Source organism: Rhinatrema bivittatum, chromosome 7, assembly GCF_901001135.1.
Source record: "Rhinatrema bivittatum chromosome 7, aRhiBiv1.1, whole genome shotgun sequence".
Lineage (NCBI taxonomy): Eukaryota > Metazoa > Chordata > Amphibia > Gymnophiona > Rhinatrematidae > Rhinatrema > Rhinatrema bivittatum.
This window is the reverse complement of record NC_042621.1, coordinates 43545062-43558874: the sequence shown is the minus strand read 5'-3', so window position 1 is coordinate 43558874 and position 13813 is coordinate 43545062. Positions and strand designations below refer to the sequence as shown.

At 44.1% G+C, this 13813-nt stretch overlaps 1 protein-coding gene across 1 annotated transcript in view; it reads left to right on the top strand.

Moving 5' to 3' along the window:
* The window catches only part of NFAT5 (nuclear factor of activated T cells 5), an 852247-nt gene extending 838812 nt beyond the window's left edge, over positions 1-13435 (top strand). The window contains exon 14 of the mRNA XM_029608296.1: positions 11856-13435. The gene's annotated coding sequence lies outside the window, so the exon portion shown is untranslated. The remainder of the gene's footprint in view (positions 1-11855) is intronic.
* The last annotated feature ends 378 nt before the right edge of the window (positions 13436-13813 follow it).

Below are 13813 nucleotides of genomic sequence, written 5' to 3'. Positions count from 1 at the left end.
TCTAACCTCTTTTGTCTACATGGGGTTCTCTGCTCTCAAGATCAGCTTGCCCAACATGTTCGCCACAGTCCCAGTTTCCACAATGAGTTTTTCTAGCAGTAAACACCCCTTGTAATTCAAGATAAGAAGCCACCTTGCACACTCTCTCTAGTCTGTTCTCACTAGCGATACATACCACTTTAATAGAGAATTTCTACACTTAGAACGAAAAAACTCGGAAATCAGTCAAACCTCAATAACTCTCAAAGACAACCAGAAAATTGAACTAACTGGAAAAGTACGTAACCTGGGAATAATTATAGACCCTGAAATCAATCTGAAACAACACATATCACTAAAAGTAAAGGAAGGTTATGCAAAGCTCATGGTACTCAGAAAACTTAAACCACTACTAACTCAAAATGACTTCCGAACGATACTACAGGTACTAATTTTCTCCAGCACAGACTACTGCAATGCCCTTATGCTTGGACTACCAAATACGACACTAAGACCACTGCAAATACTACAGAACACAGCAGCTAGAATACTAACCGGAAAAAGAAGGCGGGACCATATAACTGAAACTCTAGCAGAGTTACATTGGCTACCAATTGAACACAGAATTAAATACAAAACCCTATGTATCATCCACAAACTAATTTATGATGAGAAATCAGATTGGCTAAACACAGCATTACGGGTACACACGCCACACAGGAATCTCCGATCAGCAAATAAAGCACTCCTAACCATTCCATCAGTTGAAACAGCAAGACTGACCCAAGTGAGAGAGAGAGCCCTATCACTAGCAGGACCCATAATCTGGAACACAATGCCTCCAGAGATCAGACTACAAAGTAATCTAAAGACATTCAAGAAAAGTTTAAAAACATGGCTTTTTAAACAAGCATTTTACAAAGAGACAAAAGAATAGAGAGAAATTACTCAGGAAAAAACAGAAAGGCACAGACACACAGTAAGTAGAACTTTACAATACATTAGTCTATGAACTCTACACCACAACAAACATAACTATAATACTATGTGTGATAAAACTACCCGTGTAAGTACCTTGGTACAACTGGTCATGAACTACTTCGCGAAATGTCTATGTCTAATGATATATTGTAACCGAACCTTTAATGGCACCTGTTAGAATGTACTATAGTACGCTTTTCCCCTCATTAAATATGTGCCTATATGTAAACCGTTGCGATGGTATCTAACTTAGCAACGGTATAGAAACGTTTTTAAATAAAAAATACATTATAGTGATCCTAGGGCAGGTGGGCTCATGAATGGAGCCAATCTACCATGAATGGATCACTTTGCCAAATTAAGGGTGACCCAATATCCTCCTTCAGGTTTAGACATTTTTCGAGGATAGCATCTTGTTTGGATAGGCTACCAGGTTGTGTTATGTCAAGACACAAGGAGGCGCAGAATTGTAACCGCTCTGCCAGGAAGCGTTCAAGGTGAAGTAGTGCGCACCAGTTGTTAGCATCTCCTACAAGCCTCTTAAATCCCAAGGCTATCCTACATGCTGGCAGTTCACCACAGCAGAGTGTTCCGACCATGCAAGTGGCCCTTCCATCATTCAACCAGCAAGCTATTCTTTTTAGGAGGTTGGCTGTCATTTGCATCACTACTGGGCAGATGACTACATAGTAACAAATCAATTAAAGGGGCACTTAGAGAAGATAAGGCCATCGCGGAAAGATTAAATGATTTCTTTGCTTCGGTGTTTACTGAAGAGGATGTTGGGGAGGTACCCGTAATGGAGAAGGTTTTCATGAGTAATGATTCAGATGGACTGAATCAAATCACGGTGAACCTAGAGATGTGGTAGGCCTGATTGACAAACTGAAGAGTAGTAAATCACCTGGACCGGATGGTATACACCCCAGAGTTCTGAAGGAACTAAAAAATGAAATTTCAGACCTATTAGTAAAAATTTGTAACTTATCATTAAAATCATCCATTGTACCTGAAGACTGGAGGATAGCAAATGTAACCCCAATATTTAAGAAGGGCTCCAGGGGCGATCCGGGAAACTACAGACCGGTTAGCCTGATTTCAGTGCCAGGAAAAATAATGGAAAGTGTTCTAAACATCAAAATCACAGAACATATAGAAAGACATGGTTTAATGGAACAAAGTCAGCATGGCTTTACCCAGAGCAAGTCTTGCCTCACAAATCTGCTTCACTTTTTTGAAGGAGTTAATAAACATGTGGATAAAGGTGAACCGGTAGATATAGTATACTTGGATTTTCAGAAGGCGTTTGACAAAGTTCCTCATGAGAGGCTTCTAGGAAAAGTAAAAAGTCATGGGATAGGTGGCGATGTCCTTTCGTGGATTGCAAACTGGCTAAAAGACAGGAAACAGTAGGATTAAATGGGCAATTTTCTCAGTGGAAGAGAGTGGACAGTGGAGTGCCTCAGGGATCTGTATTGGGACCCTTACTTTTCAATATATTTATAAATGATTTGGAAAGAAATACGAGTGAGATAATCAAATTTGCAGATGACACAAAATTGTTCAGAGTAGTTAAATCACAAGCAGATTGTGATAAATTGCAGGAAGACCTTGTGAGACTAGAAAATTGGGCAACCAAATGGCAGATGAAATTTAATGTGGATAAGTGCAAGGTGATGCATATAGGGAAAAATAACCCATGCTATAATTACACAATGTTGGGTTCCATATTAGGTGCTACAACCCAAGAAAGAGATCTAGGTGTCATAGTGGATAACACATTGAAATTGTCAGTACAGTGTGCTGCGGCAGTCAAAAAAGCAAACAGAATGTTGGGAATTATTAGAAAGGGAATGGTGAATAAAACGGAAAATGTCATAATGCCTCTGTATCGCTCCATGGTGAGACCGCACCTTGAATACTGTGTACAATTCTGGTCGCCGCATCTCAAAAAAGATATAATTGCGATGGAGAAGGTACAGAGAAGGGCTACCAAAATGATAAGGGGAATGGAATAACTCCCCTATGAGGAAAGACTAAAGAGGTTAGGTCTTTTCAGCTTGGAGAAGAGACGACTGAGGGGGGGATATGATAGAGGTGTTTAAAATCATGAGAGGTCTAGAACGGGTAGATGTGAATTGGTTATTTACTCTTTCGGATAGTAGAAAGACTAGGGGGCACTCCATGAAGTTAGCATGGGGCACATTTAAAACTAATCGGAGAAAGTTCTTTTTTACTCAACGCACAATTAAACTCTGGAATTTGTTGCCAGAGGATGTGGTTAGTGCAGTTAGTATAGCTGTGTTTAAAAAAGGATTGGATAAGTTCTTGGAGGAGAAGTCCATTACCTGCTATTAAGTTCACTTAGATAATAGCCACTGCCATTAGCAATGGTAACATGGAATAGACTTAGTTTTTGGGTACTTGCCAGGTTCTTATGGCCTGGATTGGCCACTGTTGGAAACAGGATGCTGGGCTTGATGGACCCTTGGTCTGACCCAGTATGGCATTTTCTTATGTTCTTATGTTCTTAATTTCTTCTCTGTGCTCAGACACGCTTAGGGCATTTTCTTTCTTTATTGGAGGGACATGCCTCATGGCTGTTTTTTCCACCACCACTACTGCTGATTGCCAGGTCAATATGGATGCTACTGCAGGACCATGCTTCCTTACTGCCTACAGGTTCAGCATGACCTGGGCAACCATAATTGCCTTATCTCCTACAGCTTTCCAACCAGGATCCCCTGTATTCCAGGGCACACAGCTTATGTTAACCCAAAATAGAAGAATCCTCTATCATCCACTTCTTCTGTACTTCCATCTGAAGGATTTGAGTTTTGATCACAGAGTGCTTACTTATCTCTCCTTGTCTACAGTGCTTGCAAACAAACACATTTTCCTTCCAGCTGCCATGGAGTCCACTAGGAAGTGTTACAATGTCCCATGAATCAGATAGTCCAAATGATACCAACAGAAAACCTTCAGCCTATTCTCTTGTGGGCCCAAGTACTTGCTAGCATGCTTGCTTCCCCTCTCTGAGTTGGGTTTTCTGCCCCACTGCTCAAACTATCTCAGTCTTAGTGACTTCCACATTTAGGTACACATTAAATCTCTATTCATCCACAATTTGGACTTGCAAAAGACTTGTGCCACATTGACCCTCGACACAACTGCCTCCCCTATGCTGTGGCTTGAATGTTGTATTTTTCAACTTGTGGTGACTTTTTGGTTCACTGCAGAATAATTTCTTCAGTTTTGACTCAGGACTTGGCAATCCTTACATGGTTACCTCAGCTACAAGGATCTACGAACTTATTGTCTGTTATATGATTTTTTTTTTGTGAGTGGGTGGTTCTCACTCACCCAAATATTTCAACCAAGAGTTGTCTCTACTTTTCATCAGTTCATCATGTCCATGCAGGAGGAAGATTCCTGTATGGATTGGATGATAATGTCTTCGTCCACTATACAAAAAAAACTGACTCGCATCACTGAGCATCTCATCTATTAATCACATACAACACTAACTAACTTGACATCAGAGGCATGTGTTTGGCTTCGCTATGTCTTAGCAGGATTGCAGATAGACTTGGTTGAAACTCGTCAGCTCAGGGCTCTGCCTTCTGTGGTGGCTTATTTTAGAATGATACCCTTCAAATACAGTTACAGTACTGCACCTTAGTCATCCCTCACACCTTTCTATTCCATCACTCTGGCAACCTCTCAAAACCTGATAGTACCCTTGGACAAGAAGTTTGTGGGACCTTTTGCAGTAGTCTACTCTCCATGCAGGAGTCCAGGTTGCTTTCTCAAACGCTCTGCTGCAACCCTCTAGTGGGGACACCGTACCGATCTAATTCAGTCCTGCTTATCGATGGAAAAAAGCAAGTTTGCTTACCTTAAACAGTATTTTCTGTAGATAGGATAAATTAGACAGGAGTTGGAGCATCACCTACCTAGAGAGATATGCATATATTTATATTAGCTTTCCTATAGACTCTGTTGCAAATGTAGGGGATGCAGTCACTTGCTTGAGGAGAATGAACCCTTGAACCATGGCATGACCCCAGATTGAGACTCCAAGGAAAGCACCGTGGGAGGCGAGCGGTTCGGGCACAGGCTGGACTCGAAACTTGGAGAGTAGCTTGGGTCTTGGAACATAGTTTGAATATTGGAACACAGCTGGAAGCCTGGAACGTCTAACTCGAACCTCCACTGAACTTGAACGCACAGAGAGAAAACCCAGCAATGCAATGCTGATCTCAGGAGTAGCCCTCCAGCTGCTCAATAGCCCTTTCGGACCTGCCGCTTGGGAACTGCTAGCACGTCAGGACAGACGAAGGCTGAAGACAGGACACAGCATCACATGGAACTCAGATGAAGACTCGGAAGACCTGGAACTTGACACGGAGACTTGGAACTGGAGACAAGGACTCGGAAGACTTGGAACTGGAGAGAGTCAGGAATAGGAGGAATACAGCCACCCAAGGGCACTGCACCTCAGCGCACCCTACACAGCCCACCGTGGGCTGTCGCAGACCATGCTGTCCCACAGGGCACCCTACACAACTCGGAAGAGGACAGGAGTCAGGACATCACTTGGAGTGAAGAACAAGGAAAGGTGATCTGCTGGCTGGTCAAGGTCCATGAGCCCGGAACTAGGAACATGGGCAGGAACTCGAGTCTTGACTTGGAACTTGAAACTCTAGAAACAGGGTTGGACTCAGAGGACTTGATTCAGCGAAGACGGACTTCGGAGGAACGACAAGGGAGAATCCAGAAGAGTGGAACATCAGGAACTTGATTGAAGAGTCAGATGAGACAAAGATTCAGAAGACTGGACAAGGGACCAATGAGAGACCAGGAACACAGAACAAGCAAAATGACAGAGCTCCGAAGGGACAAGAAAGCTAGAGACTGGGACTGGAACTGGAACAGAAGGATCAGGAATAGCCAACGAAGAACACAAAACCATATAAACAGGAGCAGACCATGGAGGACCTCCAGGATGAATAGACCATGGACAGCCATGAAGATCCAATGCAAAGGCCCCGAGGAATTGACGAAGAGCCCTTTTATAGGGCTGAAGACAAGACGAGACGATGACATCATTAGTTGGTGCCACTGGGCTTTTCCTGCTGCTGGCCCTTTAAATATCCAAAAGAGGTGCACCTGCGCGCTTATGCAGGAGCCCAGACAGGCAGGAGTCTCAGCATCGGCGGCGTCCCTGCTGCAGAAAAAAGGTAACAGCTGCGGCAGTGGCTACCCTGGCATGCAGGAGTGAAGATTGCAGTGGCCCTCCCTGCTGCAGAGCACGGTTGCGGCGGTACCTCTGCACGAGGATGGACAGCCTCGGTAGTGGCTCCCAGCCGCTTAAGGCTGGGGCATCGAGGTTGGCGGCTCCTCACCGTGAAGAAAGGTGTCGGGCCTGGTAGCACTGGGACCGCCACAGAGAGAAGGCAGATGGTCGCCGGCCCAGACAGACAGGCCAGAGAACAGCCAGGCTGGTGTCCGGGGGAAGGTGAGAGAGCTGCTCGCGGGCCTGTCCTGCAGCAGCAAGCGCAACAGATTCAGGCTGCTCTGGAGGCAACTCCTGCCTATCCTCCATACAACAAGCTCTACTAGCTTATGGGCCAATACAGTAAAATCGCAGGAGAGTGGGCAAGCACCCGCTCTCCCGGTGCGCGCACAGGCCACTCATGTGCGCACGATACAGTAATTTAATTTAAATTAGGGCTGGCGGTAAAAAGAGGTGCTAGGGACACTAGCGCATCCCTAGCGCCTCTTTTCGGACAGGAGCGGCGGCTGTCAGTGGTTTGACAGCCGACGCTCAATTTTGCCGGCATCGGTTCTCGAGCCCGCTGACAGCCACGGGTTCAGAAACCGGACGCCGGCAAAATTGAGCGTCCGGTTTTCAAGCCGCAGGCCTATTTCAAATTTTTTTTCTTTTTTTTTTTACTTTTTTTTAACTTTCGGGACCTCCAACTTAATATCACCATGATAAGTCAGAGGGTGCACAGAAAAGCAGTTTTTACTGCTTTTCTGTGCACTTCCCAGGCGCCAGCAGAAATTAACGCCTACCTTTGGGTAGGCGCTAATTTCTTAAAGTAAAATGTGTGGCTTGGCTGCACATTTTACTTACTGTATCACGCGGGAATACCTAATAGGGCCATCAAATGCATTTGCATGTTGCAGGCGCTATTAGGTTTGGGGGGGGGGGGGTTGGACATGCGTTTTAGATGCGCTATTACCCCTTATTCAGTAAGGGGTAAAGCTAGCACGTCCAATCGTGGGTTAACATTTAATGGTCAGTCTTTTGCTTAACCAACAACTTGCATTCAGATCAGATTTTTCATCCAGCAGTTATCTTGTCTTAATATAAAAGCAATTCACTGTACGTAAGACAAAGCTGAAAAAATAGGCCTTCAAGATACCGAGGATAAGCCATGGTGAGTCACAATGCCAATTCATGCTAACCCACTGACAGAAATAATGTTATTAGAATAGCTTCCTTAACTTTTAGCTCTAATTTACATTTTGGGTATTTGTATCATTAAGAAGATAAAGGCTGCCTGGTTTCCACAGAAATCAATTTGTTAGTGGCATCAACTTTGACTTATGCTAGTTATGATTTTTGTAAATATATTTCAGGCAATAAAAATGTTTTAATTGTCATAAGATATTTAAGTGCAATAATATAGAAATAAGAGAAAATTCAACATACACATAGTGACTTTCTCAACCAAAAAGAAACTTATCTCATTATTGATCTTATGCACTATATTTTATTTATTTATTTATTTAAGGGTTTTTTATATACCGAGGCACGTTTGCAAAACATCACCTCGGTTCACAATGTAACATAACTTAGCAACAAGCTTTACAATAATAACAATTTTTTAACAGGGAGAGGGTTAACAAGGGTAGGAGTAGAACATACGAGAATTATATACATATGTACATGTTAGTTTTAGCAAGTGAGTTCATCAAAGCAATCAGAATAATTAGCAGGGGAAAGTAATAATGGGAAGGGGAAGAGGGGAGTATACCCACTGAGGGTGGAGGGTAGGGAGAGTAAATAGAAAGGGCGAGAGTCAGTCGGGTGGTCATGTCGCATCTTTGGGGGGGAGTCAATTAGTTAGTCAGGGTACGCTAGTTTGAACAGCCATGTTTTAAGATTGTGCTTGAATTTTTTGTGGCAAGGTTCCTGGCGTAGTTGGGAAGGCATTTTATTCCAGTGGGCGGTTCCTGCAATGATAAATGATCGCTCTCTAAAGGTGGTATGCTTCATGAGCTTGGGAGAGGGAGTCTGGAGTTTGGCCTGGTGTGGCGTTCTTGTGGGTCTGGTTGGAGTGTGAAGCAGGAGATGTTCTGGGAACCATTGCATGTCGTGGTTATGAATGGCTTTGTGTATGAGCGTGAGTACTTTATATACTATCCTGGAGGTTACGGGGAGCCAATGTAATGATTGGAGGACGGGAGTGATGTGGTCATGACGGTGAGTATTGGTGAGGATGCGTGCAGCAGCATTTTGTAATAACTGTAGCGGTTGTAGAGTATTTTTTGGTAAGCCTAGGAGGATAGCGTTGCAATAATCAAGTTTAGACAGGATCATAGCTTGCAGTACTGTGCGGAAGTCGGAGGTGTGAAGAAGAGGTTTGATTCTCTTCAAGGTGTGGAGTTTGAAGAATCCGCTTTTTATAGTGGCCGAAATGAATTTTTTGAGGTTAAATTGGTTATCTATCATAATGCCAAGGTTGCGGACTAGTAGGGTAGTACTAGTAGTACTAGTAGTAGGTATATCATTATAGAGGAAAATTGGAGGGCGTAATGAAACATCGAGGAGTAATTCTTACAAGAAATTCAAATCAAGTTTATAATGACCTGCCGAAGGTTACTTCTCATTTTAAATTAACCCACGTTTAAAATAACGGTAGTGGTTGGTTGTCTAGCATTTAAGAAATCCCTCAATTGTGGTATATCAAAGAAAATATATGTAGACCCACGCAAACCCACCACACATTTACAAGGGTATTTTACAATGAAACCTTGCACCCAAAGATAATACTTCGGGTTTCATCTGGAGAAAAGCTTTACGTCTAAGTTGGGTAGGCTTGGCAAGATCCGGAAAAATTCTCACCAAGTCACCACAAAAAGGTACCCTTAAATTTTTGTAATAGAAATGCATTATCAAATTCACATCTTCTGAAAATAATGTCACTAGAAGTGTCTCTCTTCCTGTGACCTCCATTCCTGATTCTTCCAAGTATTGCGTCAAATTTTCTATATTCTCCAATACATTAACTCTAGGAGTGCTTTGCCTTTGTGATAAATGTATAGTCTTTTTTATCGCTGGAATTTTCTCCTGTGGGATTTTCAAAAAATCCAAGAAATTTCTTTAAAGTCAAAAGGCTTGGCTCATCCTTAATCAAAGGAAAATTTAATTTACGGAGGTTTAAGGTCTAATAGAGTTTTCAAGAAACTCCAGTTTTCTTATTGTTGACAGCCTTTCCCTAGAGAAGGCTGCCGAAATATCCTTTAATTCTTTAACCTCCTCTTTTAATCTTTGGAGGGCAGTTCCTTGATCTTGCAGTATTTGTTGGTGGTCGTGTACCACAATATCAAGTTTTGAAGAAACCCCTTCTAATTTCAAAGTTTGATCATGTAATTTGATATCCATCCTTGCCGTAAGGTCCCACAAGGAATCTAATTTACAGCTGCTGGTTTTTCAATCCTATAGGCGGCTTCACTCACCCCGCTGGCTCCTGTGATGGAATCAATCCTCTCGACCGCCTCCAATAGATACCTTCCGACTTCCTTTCTGTTTTCTCCGGTGGTCTCTCCCAGCCTTATCAAGGTTGAAGTCGCCGCCAACCTGGAACTCACTCCCCGATTTGCCTTAACACCTCTTGCAAAATTAAACAAATCACAAGAACATGATTGTATTCACCCCAGAGTTCTAAAGGAACTCAAATATGGAATTGCAGATTGGCTCCTACTAATGTGTAACTTAAAATCTGCCACTGTATCAAAGGATTTAGCTAAATTAATTCCCAGCTTATTTTGCACCATATTAGCAAAAGCAGCATAGTTAGTTTTATTGAATTCTGTGAAATCCGACTGCTGTATTAGGTAGAGTTCTCCAACCACATCTTAGGGACTAAAGCCTGCTTAATTTCTGTAGAGAGCTTGCCCTATCAAGCCAAGAATTACAGCATCTGATATCAATTGGTCTAGAGGTAGAGGACCAAGTTTTGATCTCTCCATTGCTGTGGCTGATGGAAATAATTACTCAAACATATCACTTCTGCTTTCAAGTAGCTCTATGGCACGGCTTGGCCCCAGGTGTAGCCAAGCTGCAGATACCAACAGCTCTGCTTCATTCAACGGACAGGCCTTTGAGGGTAGCACACAGTGAGAAGGGAATCAGGGCTCAAAATCTGATCCTGTATTAGGCAAGGAGTTGGGCTACCTGCAACACTCTGCTTAACCTCGTTTGCACTGATGGTCCAGGTAATTGTCCTTCAGTCCTTAATACCACAACTATTCAGAAGCTTTTGAGAAGGGGTAGATTTTAAAAGACCCACATGCGCACACATGGACGCGGCTGTTTTATAACATGCGACGCATGATATAAAATGCGATTCCCACACGTACATGTACGCTGGATTTTAATGTCCGCACGCACATGGCCTTTTTGTTTTTCTACCTACTGCTTCTCTGGAGCAGAAGTAAATTTCATGCGCCGGCTGGATGACTGTGCACGCTTCCCCGGGACAGTATCTAATAGCGCTGTCGCGATCCGCTCCCCGCCCCTCCCCTTTCTTCAGGCCGGACACTTCTGCGCATATCGGGAGTTATGCACGTGGCCGGGCCCTTTCTAAAATGGGCTTGGCACGTGCAGGGCCCAGTCACGTGCATAATCCCTGGCATCTGGGCACGTGGGCCTTTTAAAATAGACTTTTATCTGAACAAAGGCTTTCGAGATATGTTCAGGAAAAATATTTTAGCGTATGGCAAAAAACTTCTAGGAAATTATACTCTCTAAACCAGATCTCAAATATAGTCTCCTGCTTCTATGAATGGTGCCCCCTCCGGAAGGGAGACAAAGGATATGCAATAGCCATATTGTTCTGTCTCCATTTGCTGCCCAGGAAGACAGCTCCCTGATTTTAGGCTGATTTGGGAGCAGTATCTAAACTGACATTCTCCACACTGAGGCTGAACTTTTATGTAATACTTTAAGAATTGGCACTGGGTTTGATTTCCTGGATCAGCCAGGAGTGGAGATGTGTAGACATAAGTTTTTCCGTGCTGGATCAGACCAAAAGGACCATCAAGCCCAGCGTCCTAGTTCCTATAGTGGCCAATCCAGGTCACAAAAACTGGCAGGATTCCTAAATTCAGAATCCATACTGATTAACGAAGGGACAAGCAATGGATTTCCACAAGTCCATCTTAATAATAGTTTATAGACTTTTCTTCCAAGAACTTTATCCAAACCTTTTTTAAACCCAGCTACACTAACGGTTTTTACACATCCTCCAGCAACAAATTCCAGAGTTTAACTATATGTTAGAAAATATGGTCTTAAAATGTATCACCTTGTCACTTCATTGCATGGCGCCTAGTCTTTGTATTTTTTGAAAGTCAACAACCAAGGTTACTTCTTACTTGATAGTTTAATTTCCTCTAGGACAGGCAGGCCAGTCCATACAAGTGGGTTGTGCACACCAACCAGCAGGTGGCGAGATAGAAAGACTCACTGCTGTCACCTTCATATACTGTTGCACTGTCAGCCAGTCAGTATTCCTGGAAAAGCCAACTGTGGACATGAACAATAAAGCAAATGCCAATAAACTGAACAGTTTCTTTTTTTCTTTTTTTTATTCCAGCAGAACAAGTCATCACTTGAAACAGGAAGTACAGAAGGAAGCTGAAAAAGAAAGAAGAGATTGGCTTACCCTGATCAAAAAACAGCTCTACAAGACTAAGCAAAATCTTTATTTTTGTTTGTTTTTTTGAGGGGTATTTAGAGTAAAATTAAAGGGCCCAAACCATCCAAATTACTTCTCAGCCCTTCTATTGCTAGAGGGGAGAACCAGAAGGAGAGATGGCCCAAGATTTGGGAGAGAAGGGAAAAAGAGTGAGGGAACAGAAAAATTAGCACCAATGCTGCTTATGTTCCTGGAAGTGTTCCCTGTACTCCCCAGGGGGCGAGGGCACCTGCCTTCACCACTGCAAATCCCCTGCACTGAAAAACATTGTGTGTCTGAGTGTAGCGCTACTGAGGTTGGGAGCCTTAGTTGCTACCTCAGGAGGCTGCAGAATCCCACCCAAGAGGCCTACATCTATAGAACCGATGCATGTCCAGCACCTGCTGGAGAGAGAATGCTGGCTGATGTCGGTGCAACAGAGCATGAGGGTGACAATAGTGAGAATTTGTCTCCACCTGCTGGTTGGCATGCATAATATGTGTGGGCTGGCCTGCCTGAATGAAGAGAAATTCACGTTTACTCATTCCAATCCACTTATTTTATAAACTTCTATCATATCTTCCTCTACAGTCTTCTCCAAGCTGGATTCCTAATGTCTTTACCCTTTCTTCATGAAAGAATTGTTCCATTCCGGGGGGTGGAGTTAAAGATGGCACCTTGAGCAGACGCGTTATTTAGATCTGCTCCGGCAAGTTAAATTATGCCTCCAAAGTAAAAGGGGAAAACCAGGAATTACCCCTCGGTACCTGCACTTCCCTCCGGACAGAGGACAATCTCTCAATGCATCGCGAAACCGGCAAATTTGGAGCTAGGAGGTCCAGCTGTCAGGTCACAGGAATGTGACCCGACCTCGGAAGTAGTTTCCCTTAGCCCCTTGGACGACAGACTGCCTCCGGTTGCGCGCGGGCCCTCAACAGCGATTGGGACCGAGCCCTGAAGTGGGAGACCCGGTTTACCAATCTGAGGGGGCTGTAGTGATGGAAGACCCGGCCTTATCCTCCACAAACAATGGAGAGAGCTACCTCGGAGTTTTAGACCGAGATAGAGGAGGAGACCAGACCAATGGAAGAGGTGAGAGGTCTGTGTTATGCCCTCATCCCCCAGAAGTAGCTTTGGCCATGGAGAGACCATAGGTAGTGACGCTAGATTCACTATGGAATCTATCGCTTGCCATGGTAAAGGCTTTCGAGATATGTTCAGGAAAAATAAGTACTATATCATCGCAATTGGAAACATTGAATAAGAATTTAAGGACATAAACTCGAAATTGTTGAGAAAATTAAAAATATAGAGACTGAGATTAATCAAACTAAACAAGTGCAGGCAACGATCATACAAGACTGTAATGCCATGAACAGGAAAATTGAAAACTAAGGGGTAGATTTTAAATACTTGCGCGAACGCGTACTTTTGTTCGCGCACCAGGTGCGAACAAAAGTACGCTGGATTTTATAAGATACGCACGTATCTTATAAAATCCGGGGTCGGCGCGCGCAAGGGGGTGCACATTTGTGCAACCTGCGTGCGCCGAGCCCAGCGCGCGCTGCCTGTTCCCTCCGAGGCCGCTCCGATTTCGGAGCGGCCTCGGAGGGAACTTTCCTTCACCCTCCCCCCACCTTCCCTTCTCCTCCCTTCCCCTACCTAACCCACCCCCCCCGGCCCTATCTAAACCCCCCCCTTACCTTTGTCGGCAAAGTTACGCCTGTCGGCCGGCTGCCCTGCTCCGTGGTCCGGTCCCGGGGGCTGTTCCGGAGGCGGCGGCCACGCCCCCGGAACGCCCCTGGGCCGAAACCACGCCCATGTCGCCACCCCCCCAAAACGCCCCGCCCCTAAATGCCGCGTCATCCCGCCACGCC